At 46.9% G+C, this 6,600-nt stretch overlaps 1 protein-coding gene across 5 annotated transcripts in view; it reads left to right on the top strand.

Annotated features, from left to right (window-relative positions):
- Window positions 1-4,976: 4,976 nt before the first annotated feature.
- Window positions 4,977-6,600, top strand: part of TMC5 (transmembrane channel like 5) — a 47,953-nt gene continuing 46,329 nt past the window's right edge. For 4 of the 5 annotated variants that reach the window (XM_048868241.2, XM_048868243.2, XM_048868240.2 and 1 more), the window contains exon 1: window positions 4,977-5,290. The gene's annotated coding sequence lies outside the window, so the exon portion shown is untranslated. The remainder of the gene's footprint in view (window positions 5,291-6,600) is intronic. The other variant, XM_048868245.2, reaches the window with a different exon arrangement.

Here is a 6,600-nt window from a genome sequence, read left to right as displayed (position 1 = left end):
TTGAGTCCATGCATTTTGCAATGTCATCCTGTAATCATTAGTCCTTAAGTGGTGTTAATCTTGGGGTTTTCTGCTGTTATCATTTGATGGTTATTGTTGGGCTTCCCATCGTTATCTCCTATTTGTTGTCTCGCCTTCGGGGGTGCCTGCCTCACCTCTGAGGTCCTCAGTGCTGCTAACATGTTTAGCCTCAGATACAATGGATGTTTTCTGATTTCTCCTGGTGTTTCCAAGTCTCTCACTTTTTCTTGACCATCTGGACATTTGTGATGGCCTTCACACCTTATCTTTTCCTGATGCATGCATTCCTCATTCACACAAACAGTCTCTCACAGAAACCTTCAAAGGTATACAGAATACCTTATAAATTAAGTCTTGCTAAATCCTACAATTAAAACAATTCACATTGGGGCTTGAGGCCCTCAACATTAATCTATTTATCATAGACACAATACAAAATCCTTTTACTTACTAAACCTTAAAACAAAGAAATGTATATTTAACTAGAATGCCTAATTTGTAATACATATAGGAAACTATAGTAGACATTTTTCAGAGTAACAGCCGTGTTAGTCTGTATTGGCAAAAAGAAAAGGAGTACTTGTGACACCTTAGAGACTAACCAATTTATTTGAGCATAAGCTTTCGTGAGCTACAGCTCACTTCATCGGATGCATACTGTGGAAAGTACAGAAGATCTTTTTATACACACAAACCATGAAAAAAAGGGTGTTTACCACTACAAAAGGTTTTCTCTCCCCCCACCCCACTCTCCTGCAGGTAATAGCTTATCTAAAGTGATCACTCTCCTTACAATGTGTATGATAATAAAGTTCGGCCATTTCCAGCACAAATCCAGGTTTTCTCCCCACCCCTCCCCCCCCACAAACCCACTCTCCTGTTGGTAATAGCTTCTCTAAAGTGATCACTGTCCTTACAATGTGTATGATAATCAAGGGGGCTATTTCCAGCACAAATTCAGGTTTTCTCCCCCCTCCCGCCTTTTTTTTTTTTCCACACACACAAACCCACTCTCCTGTTGGTAATAGCTTATCTAAAGTGATTACTCTCCTTACAATGTGTATGATAATCAAGGTGGGCCATTTCCAGCACAAATCTAGGGTTTAACAAGAACATCTGGGGGGGGGGAGGGGGAGGTAGGAAAAAACAAGGGGAAATAGGTTACCTTGCATAATGACCCATCCACTCCCAGTCTCTATTCAAGCCTAAGTTAATTGTATCCAATTTGCAAATGAATTCCAATTCAACAGTCTTTCGCTGGAGTCTGGATTTGAAGTTTTTCTGTTGTAATATCGCAACCTTCATGTCTGTAATGGCGTGACCAGAGATATTGAAGTGTTCTCCGACTGGTTTATGAATGTTATAATTCTTGACATCTGATTTGTGTCCATTTATTCTTTTACGTAGAGACTGTCCAGTTTGACCAATGTACATGGCAGAGGGGCATTGCTGGCACATGATGGCATATATCACATTGGTGGATGTGCAGGTGAACGAGCCTCTGATAGTGTGGCTGATGTTATTAGGCCCTGTGATGATGTCCCCTGAATAGATATGTGGGCACAGTTGGCAACGGGCTTTGTTGCAAGGATAGGTTCCTGGGTTAGTGGTTCTGTTGTGTGGTATGTGGTTGCTGGTGAGTATTTGCTTCAGCTTGGGGGGCTGTCTGTAGGCAAAGACTGGCCTGTCTCCCAAGATTTGTGAGAGTGTTGGGTCATCCTTCAGGATAGGTTGTAGATCCTTAATAATGCGTTGGAGGGATTTTAGTTGGGGGCTGAAGGTGACGGCTAGTGGCGTTCTGTTATTTTCTTTGTTAGGCCTGTCCTGTAGTAGGTGACTTCTGAGAACTCTTCTGGCTCTATCAATCTGTTTCTTCACTTCCGCAGGTGGGTATTGTACTTGTAAGAATGCTTGATAGAGATCTTGTAAGTGTTTGTCTCTGTCTGAGCGGTTGGAGTAAATGCGGTTGTATCGCAGAGCTTGGCTGTAGACAATGGATCATGTGGTGTGGTCAGGGTGAAAGCTGGAGGCGTGTAGGTAGGAATAGCGGTCAGTAGGTTTCCGGTATAGGGTGGTGTTTATGTGACCATCGTTTATTAGCACTGTAGTGTCCAGGAAGTGGATCTCTTGTGTGGACTGGACCAGGCTGAGGTTGATGGTGGGATGGAAATTGTTGAAATCATGGTGGAGTTCCTCAAGGGCTTCTTTTCCATGGGTACAGATGATGAAGATGTCATCAATATAGCGCAAGTAGAGTAGTGGCGTTAGGGGACGAGAGCTGAGGAAGCGTTGTTCTAAGTCAGCCATAAGAATGTTGGCATAATGTGGGGCCATGCGGGTACCCATAGCAGTGCCACTGATTTGAAGGTATACATTGTCCCCAAATGTAAAATAGTTATGGGTAAGGACAAAGTCACAAAGTTCAGCCACCAGGTTAGCCGTGACATTATCGGGGATAGTGTTCTTGATGGCTTGTAGTCCATCTTTGTGTGGAATGTTGGTGTAGAGGGCTTCTACATCCATAGTGGCCAGGATGGTGTTTTCAGGAAGATCACTGATGGATTGTAGTTTCCTCAGGAAGTTAGTGGTGTCTCGAAGGTAGCTGGGAGTGCTGGTAGCATAGGGCCTGAGGAGGGAGTCTACATAGCCAGACAATCCTGCTGTCAGGGTGTCAATGCCTGAGATGATGGGGCGCCCAGGATTTCCAGGTTTATGGATCTTAGGTAGTAGATAGAATATCCCAGGTCGAGGTTCCAGGAGTGTGTCTGTGCAGATTTGATCTTGTGCTTTTTCAGGGAGTTTCTTGGGCAAATGCTGTAGTTTCTTTTGGTAATTCTCAGTGGGATCAGAGGGTAATGGCTTGTAGAAAGTGGTGCTGGAGAGCTGCCGAGCAGCCTCTTGTTCATATTCTGACCTATTCATGATGACAACAGCACCTCCTTTGTCAGCCTTTTTGATTATGATGTCAGAGTTGTTTCTGAGGCTGTGGATGGCATTGTGTTCTGCACGGCTGAGGTTATGGGGCAAGTGATGCTGCTTTTCCACAATTTCAGCCTGTGCACGTCGGTGGAAGCACTCTATGTAGAAGTCCAGTCTGCTGTCTCGACCTTCAGGAGGAGTCCATCTAGAATCCTTCTTTTTGTAGTGTTCGTAGGGAGGTCTCTGTCGATTAGTATGTTCTTCAGAGGTGTGTTGGAAATATTCCTTGAGTCGGAGACTTCGAAAATAGGATTCTAGGTCACCACAGAACTGTATCATTTTTGTGGGGGTGGAGGGGCAGAAGGAGAGGCATTATAACTTATCCTAAAACAAAAGGGTGACCATAATCTGTCATAAGGATTGTTCTGGTCTGTCCCTGCCTTAACATCAGTACAGACACTGGCAGTCTGTCAGATGCATTCCTACCAATGTCCCAAAGGGTCATTCCTTTCTGCTATTCAAAAAGGGTGGCTGGTAAAATGAAATCAAGACATACATTAGTACCTCTATTCTTATAGTACAATTATAAAATCCTGCTCCTACACCTCCAGGGTCCCTTTTCGACCAGGCATTCTGGTCGAAAACTGGACACCTGGCAACCCTAAGGCTCGCTCCCATTTAAGTCAGTGGCAATGTTCCTGCTGATGTCAGTGGGTGCAGGAATAGAACACATTCATGAGCACACAGAACTTGAATGAAGAGACAATTCAATCTGTTTGGATTATAAATTTTTCAAGGCAATAACTAATTCCGCACTTTTTTGTAAAGTCCATAGGACATGAGTGACCTGTTTTTGTGCCTGTCATGTGCTATCTTTTTGCCATGCATACAGAACTTTTTAGAACTTCTGGGTTCTTTTCCTAATTTTGATCCAGACTCTCTGTATAATCTTTGGGCATACAATGTTCAGTACAGTTATGGAAGTGTGTAAGTCTTTGCAGTTTAGTAATGAGTTAATGGCATTCTTAAGAGATGTTTCAAAGGAAGAGAGAAAATAAGTCATAGTAGGGGGAGAATTGTGCTATGATCCCCAACCTGCAGTGAGCTTCTTTCAGGCACAGTTGCATCACTGCAGCATGGGGCTTATGTGTGGCTAAACTTGATCAGTTTTTTAATTGAATACTATGGAAACTACCCTGGGAACAGGCACCCAACAGAAGCACTTTTTTGTATAATGTTATACATCAAAATAAATGAATATATTTCAGAAGTCTCCATGAAATACAGAACCCACCTGACATCAACCGCTGGTCCTTCAGCTACAGAATCAGCCAGCAAACCTTCAGATGGTGAGAAAAGAGAGCCCCACCACTGCAGAAAACAAAATACAGCCAAGATAAACCCCAGCGCCAGGCATTACAAAGTGGGCCTAGCACCAAGACTCAGAGGCCTGGTCTTCAGGAAAAAGGGTGTGTTCGAACACGTGTTAACTACTTAACACCCCTGTCAATATTCCCTCTAAGTTTTGACAGGCCACATGCACAAAACATTTCTTCTCGGCAAATTTTTGACAGGCTGTGTACAGAAAACATTTCTTCTGTGCAAATTTTTGTGCACGCGGTGTCTCGCCGTGTGCACGGGCTTTAGGGTCTGTGTGGGCACGCACACGCGCCCATCTTAGAGGGAACAGTGACCCCTATCTACATAGTGGCTGGGAGATGCCTCCCAGCGCCTAGACAGACTGGCCCTGGCTCCACAGTGTGCGGCCATGGCCACATTGGCAGCGGTTGTGTCTAGCCCCAGACTACAGACCCGCCCGCCCCCCTGCCAGGGTACCCACGCAGCACGTGGGCACCTACGTGTTAAAACTGCAACGGCCCCGTCTACACTAGGGTTCCAGCCCGTGTTAGAATTCCCGCTCGGTTTGGGGCGGGGGGTTACTGATCGCGCCCTAACCCTGTGCCGGGCGCCTCCGTGGAAGGGCAGAAGCACAACTCCCCGCGGGTGGAGCCAGGGCGTCCGGCTGCAGAGCGCAGCCGCCCATCCGAGGGCAGCTTCGGGTGTCCCAGGCAGAGCGCCCGCCTGCTTTGAACGCCGCTTGCCAGCCAGCGGAGCGAGCCCTGCCTTGCGATTCATCCCCCTCCCCGCCCCCCGCAGGAGCGAGCGGCCAGCAAGTCCTGCTGGATTTCCGGGAGCAGCGGCTCTGGAGGTGCGTGAGAAGCGAGCGCTCTGTCCTGCCCGCCGGGTGGCTCGGATCACCGCTGTGACTGGGCTGGCGGCGGCTCCATCCCTCCCTCCTCACGGTGCAGGGCTGCAGCCCGGAGAGCGGACCCCAGCCCACCTCCTGTGGGTAAGTTACAGAAGCTTCTCTCTGCCTCTCTCCTGTGCTCTCTTCCCCCAACGCCCCTCAGCTTAGTCCAGGGTGCGGCATCTTGTATGAACTTTATGGAAGTTGCATCCCCTCTGGAGATAGGGGGTGGCAGCGGAGTTTGGCTCTGCCCTTACTGTGTCTGTCGGGGAAGGAGACCAGCTCTAGAACGCTTGGGTGAAAGAAACTCTGTCCAAGCTGTTGTCTTTAGGCTGTGTCATTCCAGTTTATGCTACACCAAGGCAACCATGTAAACGCTGCTTGGCTAAACTTTGGACCTGTTGACCTATGAGGAAGTGAAATGAATAAATTGGGTTGATGAGGAAAGTTCTGACCATCAGTTGTTAACGACATGTTGTTATTGAAGAAGAGCAGGTTTATAGTGTTGTTGCCAGTAACAATCAGTAAAGTTTACCAGGCTCTCAAGACCGCGTAGGGATTTGAGCTCTATTGTTGTTGTGTTTTCTATTGCTATTTTCAATGGTTTAGAAGTTCATTATATTTTACACTCTCTCTCTCCCTCTCTATATCTCTAGAGCAGAAATTTAAGGTCAATGTACACCAGGATGTTTTACACATCAAATAATATTGAGTAGTACTGAGCTTCATATGAAAATGTATGTAAGCGCTATAAAGTCCGTTCTCTAATTCACAGCAAGATGTAAACACATGCAAAATATAATTTTAAAAATTTGGATTAAGGCCTCCATGAAACAGGTAGGACAGATTATCTGAACTCTGTTAAATTTAAAAAGCGAACACCGGCTTCTAAACCTTGATATTAGCTTAGATGGACCAAAAAACCTCTGTATCCTATATGCTCAGTGAAATGTTCTGCCTCTTTTAGACTAGGAGCTAACATGGAAATGTAGATCCCTGCTGGTGCTGTGTGCTGTTGATAGCCTGTGCTGTACAGGAGGTCAGACTAGATCAGGGGTTCTCAAACTTCATTCCTCTGCGACCCCCTTCTGACAACAAAAATTACTTCATGACCCCAGGAAGGGGTGCTGAAGCCCAATCCCCACTGCCATGGGCGGAAGGACGAAAGCTGAAGCCCGAGCCCCGCTGCCCAGGGTGGGGGGCAAAGCCAGGAGGGGGGCCAAAGCTGGAGCTTGAGGGCTTCAGCCCTGGGTGCAGGGGCTCAAGCCGAAGCCTGAGCCCTGCCACCCAGGACTGAAGCCCTGGGCAGCGGGGCTTGGACTTTGGCTTCAGCCCCAGGCTCCAGCAAGTATAACACCAGCCCCGGTGACCCCATTAAAACGGGGTCACGGCCCACAGTTTAAGAACTACTG

Source organism: Caretta caretta, chromosome 10 (assembly GCF_965140235.1).
Source record: "Caretta caretta isolate rCarCar2 chromosome 10, rCarCar1.hap1, whole genome shotgun sequence".
NCBI lineage: Eukaryota > Metazoa > Chordata > Testudines > Cheloniidae > Caretta > Caretta caretta.
This window is presented reverse-complemented; position numbering and strand designations above follow the sequence as displayed.